General features: G+C 36.2%; 1 non-coding gene across 1 annotated transcript; it reads left to right on the top strand.

Moving 5' to 3' along the window:
• The first annotated feature begins 2,070 nt into the window (after positions 1 to 2,070).
• Positions 2,071 to 2,177, top strand: LOC128042020 (small nucleolar RNA R71). The gene has a single exon (XR_008197228.1). It is a non-coding gene; the product is annotated as a small nucleolar RNA R71 (small nucleolar RNA).
• Positions 2,178 to 11,271: the final 9,094 nt, after the last annotated feature.

The following is an 11,271-nucleotide window of genomic DNA, read 5'->3' as shown; positions in this document are numbered from 1 at the left end:
ATATGTGCCATTTGATATGGGATCAGGCCCAACCGAGGCTGATGGGGGCTAAGGTCAAATCATCACCGTTACTATATTGGGCTAAGATCCACCTTTGTCTTTATTCTTGTTAAAGGGCTCGAGCCTAGACTATCTTTGTTTACATTTCTTGGTTGTTTTTTTAATAAGGGGATTACACACTGATTTTTCGTAAACTCACCCCATTTTTAACCTTTCAGGTAATCCCCAACGTTAGACGGTTCGGAGTTGCGAGGGACTCAGAAGTGGCCACACAACCGGATCAGCTTTCGTTTTTAGTTTTTGATTTATAAGGAACTGGTTTTGGGTATTTTAATGTAAAAAAGCCTCTATAAAGTTATAAAATTTAAATTGGGTTTATAAAATTTAAATTGGGATTTTTATTTATTTAGTTTGATATAACCTGATAGTTGTAGAATAAGACGGGTTTTCAAAAGGTAACCATTTTCAAAGACACCACTTTTTCGCAATAAATAAGATTTTGGAAAATTTATAACGTTTTAAATGTGATTAGATTTTAATGATGCACGCTTGGAAATGAACAACCCATTTTGGAATCATCGTTTAATAACAAAATGATTAATTGATTTTAAAGATTTCAACAACAACAAGTTTTATGCTAAACACTTTAATGTGACACCGCTAGATTCGGCCATAACTCCTAGGCCGAGTTAGGGGTGTTACAGCTATGGTCCAACCAATTGCTTTCTTAAATTTATTTAGAACAACAATTAGTTGCTCCTCTTGATCTTTCGTCAGTTTCGCAAAGCTTTACCATAGTAAGATTCACCAATGTTACAGGGTATAGTAAAACTTCCTGGGTCTTTCAATTTCGGTGGCAGTTTGTTCTGCAAGAACGCACTGCACTCATTTGTCAAGGCAACAGTCTCATACTCACTCAGTCATTTCTTCTTGTACAGTATATCCTTCATAAACTTCACATAATTCAAAATTTGTTCTAAAGCCTCCAACGGAATATTGATGTGTAACTTCTTCAGAACATCCAAAAACTTCTTGAATTGCACCTCATGTTTCTGCTTATTTTGCTGCAATCTTTGCGGATATGGGGGTGATGGAACTTTCGGTTGAACCAAATAACTTTTCTGGGAAGGTAAATCTGCATCCAAAGAAGATGTTAAAATATTTGAATTCACTAAGTCGGGGTTTAACTTGTAGACTTTGCAGTTTTTGAAGGTGGTTGATTCTTCTCAACGGGCTTATCTTTGACATCAATCAATCAGGGTTCTAGAATTTTATCACTTCACAATGCCACTGCCTTGATATGTTCTTTACCCAAATTTCTTGGATCCCCAGTATCTCTCGGCAAGGTTCCTTGCGGTCTGTTACATAGCTCTGCAGCTAACTGACCCATTTGGTTTTCCAAATTTTTCAGTGTTGCTACTTGGCTTTGGATCAAAGCGTCATTCTTTGACATGTACGCTTTCAACAAGTTCTCCAAACTATTTGATGCCTCAGGTTGAGGTGGTTTTAGAGCTTGCTGATTAAACCCTTGAGATTGGTTTGTTCGTTGCTATAATAAGTTGTTGTTTGGTCCATTTCTTTGGTTACTCCAAGAAAAGTTAGTATGCTTATGCCATGAAGGATTGTAAAAGTTGGACTGAGGTCATTGTCCACTCCTATTTTGATATTGGTTCCCCACATAGTACACTGACTTGGGATTTGATGGACAATTCTCAAAACAATAACCTTCCCCATAGTACACATAGGAAACTGTTTCAAACAGACTTGGTGGCTAAGCTACAAAATTATTAGTACTATTAGCGGTTAACTGTTTTAACATAGAGGAAATAAACGATACCTAAGTTGATAACGAAGTGAGGGAGTCAACTTCATGAACTCCGGCTACACATCCTCCTGAAGCTGTTCGATTTGTTGGCCATTGATAGTTATTACTCGCGATCCTCTCAATGATCTCATAAGCCTCATTATAAGACTTAGAAAAAAATTGCACCATTCGCAGAAGTATGCATCATCAATCTTGTATGTGCATTGAGACCATTATAGAATGTCTCCAATTGGGTACAATGAGGAATCCCATGATGAAGACACTTACAAAGTAACTCCTTGAATTGCTCCCAAGCCTCATACAAAGACTCGTCATCTAATTGTCAGAAAGTTGTAATCTCGTTCCTTAATTTAGCGTTTTTGCTAGTTGGGAAATACTTAACCAAAAATCTCTCTGCTAATTCTTGCCATGTAGATATGGAACTTTGTGGCAATGAATTGAGCCATGCTCATGCTTGATCTCGCAACGAGTATGGAAACGACTTCAACCTCAGTGCGTCTTCAGTCACACCAGCTATCTTAAATAAATCACTCACCTCCATAAACAATCGAAGGTGGAGATGTGGATCTTTCGTGGGCATACCAGTAAATTGGCCCACCATTTGTAGCATTTGAAACATCACTGGTTTAATTCAAACAGGGTTGCCTCAATATCTGGCCTTCTAATTCCTAGGTTTAACTCACTAAAAAGTGGCACAGGATATTGTCTGATGCATCGATCCCTATCATCAGCAATTAGGATAGGATTTCGTACATGATCTTTGAGTTTTTCGTTCACCTCTTTTTTGTCTAAAAGTTCGCTCAATTTCAGGGTCTACAGGGAGGAAATCGATAATTTGATCTATGCTCATAAACACCTGAAAAGAAAATAACAATAATTAAAAATAATAAGTTAGTAATGTTAGAAATAAGTCAAATTGAAAATAAATCATTTCATGACAAAATTGACTATGGCAACAGTTGACAATCCCCGACAACGACGCCAAAAACTTGTAACTCTTAGGTTTGTGCAAGTGTACACAATCGTTATCAAGTAGTAAGTAAGTATCGAGTTATCATTTCCACAGGGATTGTATTTGTGCTAAGTCACTTAATTTGTAAAATTATATTAACAATTTGGTAATTAAAAACACAATATAGTTGAGAAGTGGTGATTAAAATATATTAAACTAAATGCAATGATCCCTAATGCCAATTATCCTAAGTATGCAAACTATATGATTGAAATAGATTTTAGTAAAATTAAATACAATTTGTAACAATTGTAACATAAATAAACTAGGACAATTACTTTAATTAAACTAAATTTATTATCAACATGCTTAATAACATTCAGAAAAACATTTAATGGCAACTCGATCTTTCATGAGTTTGGAAACCACATTAATTCCTTTCGGAATCCTTTACTTAGTAATTACGCATTTTACTGATCCTTATTTACTAAGGGTTTCTTAGCATTCGTGTGAGGTAACATGGACGTGTTAGGTTTGAAACAATTTAATCACACAAATCTAAAAACTATGTAGATAACAAAGCTTGGTGATAGTTGTTATGCAACCTACAATTTAATCGTGTTAGGATCTAAATTGATCATGCACATTTCAATTATGCGTCCATTAGCCGTCGTCTGGTTAGGATCGCTCAACAATTCAGGTGCATTTCAATCACGTATGAATGAAATACAGACTTGATTTTAATTGAAAACATGACCAATTGAGGCACAAACATTATAAGCATGAATCAAATAAATATTATTTAATCAAAGCAATCATCTTAGCTTAAATAAAATTAAGCAAACATTGTTGTAAAGAAAAAGAAGCAAAGGAGATCACGCATGGCCTCAGACACACCTGTGTGTCTAGGATGTGTGGCATACATGGTCGTGTGTACAGGCCGTGTGTGATCTCCTTCGCTTCTCCCACGCTTGTGTTGAAGCTCACATGCCCGTGTGGCTCAGCCATGTCTCGCACAAGGTTGTGTGCCTTGCCTGTGTAACTCTCTAACTTGATTTAAAATTAAAAAAAATAGCTCCAAGTTTCACACGGCCGTGTCTCATGGCTGTGTGGACTATGTCAAGCCGTGTAACCTTCGAATTTTTGAAAAATTAAGTCCCAGGATCCACACAGCCAAGGACACGCCCGTTTGTTCAGGCCGTGTGGGTCACATGGCCATGTTGCCAAACCTTGTAACTCATTGTCGAATGTTTTTTACACACACGGCCAAGAATATGCCCGTGTTTTCTGGCCGTGTGACGCACTATCGAGTACTCTATTTTACACATGGCCTAGGGCACGCCCATGTGCCCAGGCTGTGTAGGTAGAAAACACACAGTTTTTATTATTATTTTAATTTTTGATTTTAAATTAGCATGCATTGGAATTAAAAGAATTAGGAAGAGTTAGAAATTCGGGTCGCCTCCTGAGATGAGCTTATTTAAAGTCTAAGCTCGACTTACCTGATGTATGGTAATAGTGGTTATTGGAGTAGAAGCTCCTCTCTATCATTTCTAAGATTTTCACCACTATAAAATTTGGGTCGATGTCCGTTTACCTTGAATGTGCCATATGTCGGATGGTTACCTCTATCGTACCATACGGGAAAATAGTTTGTACCATGAATGGACCTGACCATCTTGATTTTAGCTTTTCGGGAAATAATTTGAGCTTTGAAATGTATAAAAGGACACGATCCCCAATTGTGAATTATTTGGGCTGCTTCAAACGAGTGTCGTGTCATCGCTTTGTCACTTCTTTATAAAGTTTCGAGTTCTCATAACCATTAGCTCGCCACTCGTCTAACTCATTTAGCTACATCAATCTCTTCTCACTTGCAAGTTTAAGGTTGTAGTTTAGAAATTTTATTGCCCAAAATGCTTTATGCTCGAGTTCAAATAGTAAATGACAACTCTTTCCATATACAAGTCTGTAAGGAGAGGTTCCTATGGGTATTTTATACGCAGTCCTATAAGCCCATAAAGCGTTATCTACTTTTATTGGCCAATCCTTTCTATTTGACTCCACCGTTTTTTCTAGGATACGTTTGAGTTCTCGATCCGCAACTTCAACTTGCCCACTAGTTTGAAGGTGATAAGGGGTAGTCATTCTATGTTGCACTCCATACTTCTTAAGGACCTTGTCCAATTGAGCATTACAAAAATGTGTATCTCTATCACTAATAATCGCTCTAGGTGTTCAAAATCAAGAAAAGAGCTTCTTAACAAATCGAACTACCACTCTAGCATCATTAGTAGGTAAAGCTTGAGCTTCTACCCATTTTGACATATAATCAACTACTACTAGAATGTAGTTATTACCAAAAGAGCTAGGAAATGGGCCCATGAATTCAATGCCCCAAATGTCAAAAAATTCACATGAAAGCATATAAGTTTGAGGCATTTAATCACATTTAGAAATATTACCTATTCTTTGGCATCTATCATAAGAAGTAACATACCTATTAACATCCTTGAATAGTGTAAGCCAATAAAAACCTGATTCAAGCGTTTTATGTGCTATCCTAATTCCATTGTAATGTCCTCTTGTTGGTCCTGAGTGGCAATGTTCCAATATTTTATTTGCTTTTGATTTTGTAACACACCTTCAAATTATTTGCTCTGCACACACACGAAAAATAAAAGGGTCCTCCCAAAAATAATTTTTCACATCGGCAAAGAATTGCTTCTTTTGATGATGTGTCAACCCTTTTGGTAGGATGTTAACGGCCAAGTAATTTGTGATATCTGCAAACCAATGGACTTCAGAATCGGTTATAACTATGAGTTGTTCCTAAGAAAATGAGTCATTTATCTCGTTCTCATTAAGCTCCTTGATATGGGGATTCTCTAGTCGTGAAACTTGATCTACTGTAAGATTTTCATCTCCCTTCTTATCTTAGATTTCCAAATCGAACTCCTAAAATAAAAAAAATCCACCTTATAAGTCGAGTTTTTGCATTCGATTTAGTTAGAAGATAGCAATGAGTAGAATGGTTAGTGTAAACAACAACTTTAGACAATATTAAATATGGTCTAAATTTATCAAATGCAAAAACCACAGCTAGCAATTATTTTTCTGTAGTAGTGTAAATTTCTTGTGCATCTGTCAAAGTCTTGCAAGCATAATAGATTGGCTGAAAATTCTTGTCTCTTCGCTGTCCAAGAATTGCACCTACTGCAAAATCACTCGCATCACACATTAGTTTAAAGGGTAAATCCTAATCAAGTGCAACCACAATCGGGGCATTAATTAATTTTTTGTTAAGAGTATTAAATGCTTCTAAGCATTCCTGACTAAATTTGAATGGCACATCTTTTTCTAGCAAATTAGCCAAGGCCTTAGCTATTTTTGAAAAATCTTTCATAAATCTTCTATAGTATCCAGCATGTCCTAAAAAGCTTCGAATAGTCGTAACTGATTTAGGAGGAGGTAGTTTTTCAATGGTTTCAATTTTCACTCTATCAACCTGAATCCCATTACTAGAAATTTTATGGCCCAACACAATCCCTTCTCGAACCATGAAGTGACATTTCCCTAAATATTCAGCACAAGGTTCGTTTCCTCACATCTCATTAAAACTCATTTTAGATTTTTAAGACAAAGGTGGAAAGAATTACTGAATACTTAGAAGTTGTCCATAAATAACTCCATAATGTCTTCTACAAGTTCATCAAAGATTGTAACACCCTAAACCTGGCCTAGACGTTATGCTCAAATCTGGCGTGCCACAGCAAAGTGTCTTTCAAAAATATGACTTGTTGATAAAAAATCGATTCTAGGTTTAAAAACCCCTTTATTATAATTTAACAAATCATCTAGTCAAAAAGTTTGCCTTATTATCTGTTATTGTTAAAAAGAGGTTGATCTAAAATTATGGAAGCTTTTGAAAACTCTAATGTTTAAATTTCGTGTCTTTGAAAACAGTAATCATTTTGAGAATTTGTCTCCTCCTAAACTAGCAGTTTAAAATAAGTAAGCAAAAGCCCAATTAAAAATTTAAACAAACATAAATGGTCTTATTACATAAAAAAACCCAACACAAACTTTAAACTTAAAATAAAAGCAAGTGTAAAACAAATACAGTTGTGTGGCCACCTCCGAGTCCCTCGCAGCACCAAATCGCCTATGGCTGAGGATTATCTGTACAGTTAAAAGGAAATGGTGAGTTTACGAAAACTCAGTGTGTAATCCCCTATCAGCCAGTCAGTATAAAACATGCAAAAACAATCTGGGCCTGAGCCCTATTCAGTAACAATACAGTGTGAGCCTTAGCCCAATAACAGTGTAAATGGGCCCAAGGCCCATTACTCGGCCCAAGTAGGCCTACACGCTCGTGCAGCTCGTTCAGCCCAGATTTCGCCATGGCTATGAGATCTACATATCCTAGTCTAGTATTTGCCACAAATCAGATATTTCATCTGTGTGGGGCCTATAACACCCCTTACCCGAGACTGTTGCCGGAGTCGAGCACGAGGCGATACCTGACTTAACTTACTAGTTTGGAGTATAAAAATTTTCTTTTAAAATTAATCCTCTCTTGTTCAATCAATATATCCCTAAAAAGGGCCATTGAGACCTTAAAACATGCAACGGAAATGGTTTGGGTCCAAACCGGGAACATTAAAAATTTTCCTAATACTTAAACAAATGAAAATAATTTATTTCACTATTCAGAATAAAACTGTCCACTCGCGTAAAAATAACTAATTTAATTATAACTAGAGTTACGAAACTCAAAATTTAGATCCATAAATTTTTCCTGAAACTAGGCTCATATATCTTCTTAACATAAAATTTCCAGAATTTTTTTGTTAGCCAAATAGTACAGTTTATTTGTTAAATCTCCCCTATTTCAGTGTCTGATGGTTCTGACCTCTATTCACTAAAAATCAATTATCTCATTGTACGGGTTTCATATGATGCTTCTGCTTCTTTCTATTGAAAATAGACTCCTTAAGGAATCTAGAAATATAAATTATGACTCACAATTCTTTCTTCAAAATTTTTAATGATTTTCTAAAGTCAGAATAGGGGACTTCAAAAACCATTCTGATCCTATCTCACTAAAATTCAAATATCTCATAATATATAATTCCTTTGCATACAGCGTTTCTTTCATGTGAAAATAGACTCAATAATATTTAATTATATATCTCATTCACTCTCTAATTCCATTTCTACTATCCTTGGAGATTTTTCAAAATCACATCAATGCTGCTGTCGAAAAACTGCTCCATTGCAAATTTTTACTGAGTTAAGTACTTAGATGCTGGAAAATAACAATATTAATAATAATTATTGAAATATTGCATTTATTTACCGTAAACTTACCTCGGTACAAAATACAATCAAATCTAGCAACTTAGTCTTCAACCTTTTTCTTTCCCCGGTCTAACTTCAGTTTTGATTCTTCTTGATCTATAACAGCAAATTTAGCTTATTTAATACTCACATTCATCAAAACAATCCTTGACTCAAACTTTAGAAAAATTATGATTTTGCCTCTAAATTTTTGCATATTTACACTTTTTCCCCAAAGCTCGAAAATTAAACTTTATCCCTTATTCTTATGTTTTATGACATGCTGAACATCTTTCCCTTCTATGGCAACATCAAATTCCCACTCTAACATTTACTTATGAACATTAGGTATTTTTACCGATTATGTCGTTTTACTCATTTTCACTTAAAATCGCCTAGCAAAAGTTGTTTAACATAATTTCAAGCTTCATATTTTACCATAAAACGTCAAAATAAACACATTTCACCTATGGGTATTTTTCTAAATGTGAACCCTAACATGAATTAAAGGTAGAATAAGCTAAATTGAGCTACAAGGACTCCAAAAATGTAAAAAAAACATTAAAAACGGGGATTGGATGCACTTACTATGAGCTTGAGAAAGTTAAGAAACCCTAGCTATGGAGTCTCTTGAAATTCGGCCCTTATAAAGAAGATGAGCACATTTTTCCATCTTTTTCCCTTTTAATTCTTTTTATTACCAAATGACTAAAATGCCCTTCATTAAAACTTTAGTTATTTTTATCTATGCATGCCTATTTTTTCCATGAAACTCTAATGATCTAATTACCATTTAAGAACCTCTACTTCAATTATGCACTTTAATTAAATCCTTTATCATCTAAAGCTCATATTTAACCACTTTTGTAATTAAACCCTAATAAGCAATTCAGACATGCAATCGCTGAAATTTCTTATCGGTATTCTAACACATGCATCCAATCAATTGGTAAATCATAAAAATTAATCACAATAAACTTTTTTATCTCGGATTCGTGGTTTCACAACCACTATTCTATTTAGGCCCTATTTCAAGATGTTACAGGGCCCACAAGCCCATTGGTCCATACGACCCATCTCGGCCCATTATGGCCCAAGCCCATGATTCGTGGATTGGGCTTACTACACGAGCGATCGGACGCCTGTGTGGTCTCAAACGCCGTATTTCTGGCTTTTCAGCTTTTTGTCGTTCTACAGTTACAATGGGGTGTTTACACACTTGTTTACGAGAAGAGCGCAAATCTCCATGTACACCAACCTAGATTCAATCATGACCCAATGTCAGTCCTTTAATCGTTAGGGTAAAACACCCTCTTATTGACACTTAATCCAAAAACACCATCCTTACCTTGCTTGAATGAGGGCGACTTAAATCCTCCAAGACCACCAACCAAAAGCGGTCACACGCTTTTATCGATTATCTGTACCACAAACAACGATCTCATTAACTGAGTTAGGCCATATAAGTGGCCTCAAATCATGAACGATATCCTATAAGAACATAATCAGTATACGGCATAAACCCCAAAAGTAAGGTAGCATATTACCTTGATTGAACGTAGAGAACAAGGGTTGCGACTACTTCAAACCACTTACAATCCACCACTCCTCGAAGAAAACCCTAAATCGGAACGAGTAACAAATTATGAGGAAAGAATCAACAGTCGGTAATCAAAGGGATAAAAAGGAGAGTATTCGATTTTAAGAAGTAGAATAGAAGGGAACAGGTTTAATCAAAAAGTGAGGAATGTAAACACTTTACCGATAGTCATAAACACTAGTAGCACCGGAACAACAAGAAGCAGTGAAGAAAAGATCAGCGCAGAGAATGATACAACGAAAGGTTGATATTCAGCTAGGAGGTAGAAGGAGAAATAGCCTGATAACAGTAAATCAATTGAAAGACAAAGAAGATATTCGACTAAGAGAGCACAGATTGAGGAAGAGAAGAAGAAAGAAAAAGGAATGGAGAATCAAAAGCCGATAACTGAAAGAAAGAAAGGAGAATTCGGTAGAGGAAGGAACCAAAATACTATTCGGCCAAAACCAAAAGAATAAAAGGAAAGAGCAGAAAAGTAATCGAACAAACCCAAGAGATACACGAAAGCATAGCGAAAATTCAGCACCAAAAAGAAAAAAGAGGGAAACACTACACAAAACTGAAATGAAAAGTATACCAAAATAAGCAGTATCCCCTCTGGCTGAATTTCCTGAGTATCAAAGTCCACATTCGACACACTTCTCCTCTCTCCTCACTTCCCTTGATTTTCTCCTAAAATATCTCCCCTTATCCCTCCTTGAATTATTCCACCTATTTCTCCTCAACTCCCCCAACAACTCCATTCAAATTCTATTCAAACTCCCCTTAGTTGTGTTTCAGTCCAACTTCACTACCTACACAGCTCAAGCAGCAAAATAAATACTTCATTGCGCAACCCAGGACTTGAACCTCAGACCTCACAGTTACATAACACGCCACATTGCCACTAGACCACAAGCTCTTTTTGTGTCATAAAACAAGCACTATTATTTATAAGGCCTATATGCCAGTGTCCAGGTTCATTTAAAAGCAAAACTAAAAATTCTGCAAAAGCCAATACTTAAACCCAAGCTTCTCAAACACTCCCATACACACCCAAATCACTTAGCCATTAAAGCAGACAAGCAATTTGTGTCATATCATGCAAAGAAATTAAAGACTTAAATTTTTGGGGCGTTACAACTCTACCCCCTTAACGAAATTTTTGCCTCGAAATTTACCTAGTCAGAACAAATGAGGGTATTGTTGTCGCATCGCCTGTTCAAGTTCCCACGTGGCCTCTTCTGAACTGTGATTACACCAAAGCACTTTGACTAGTGGAATAGATTTCTTCCTCAGTACCTTAACCCCACAGTCTAATATCTGCACTAGCTCCTCCTCGGAGGTTAGATCTGGCCTAACCTCGATCTTCTCGACTGGTACTATATTTGTGGGATCAGAGCGATAACGCCTCAACATAAAGACGTGGAACACATCATGAATCCGATCCAACTCTGGAGGCAACTCAAGTGATATACAACTAGTCCCACACGCTTCAGTATATGATAAGGCCCAATGAACCTAGGGCTAAGCTTACCCTTCTGCCCAAACCTCAGTAACTTTTTCCATGGA

The sequence above is a fragment of the Gossypium raimondii genome, chromosome 6, assembly GCF_025698545.1.
Source record: "Gossypium raimondii isolate GPD5lz chromosome 6, ASM2569854v1, whole genome shotgun sequence".
Taxonomy (NCBI): Eukaryota; Viridiplantae; Streptophyta; class Magnoliopsida; order Malvales; family Malvaceae; genus Gossypium; species Gossypium raimondii.
This window is presented reverse-complemented; position numbering and strand designations above follow the sequence as displayed.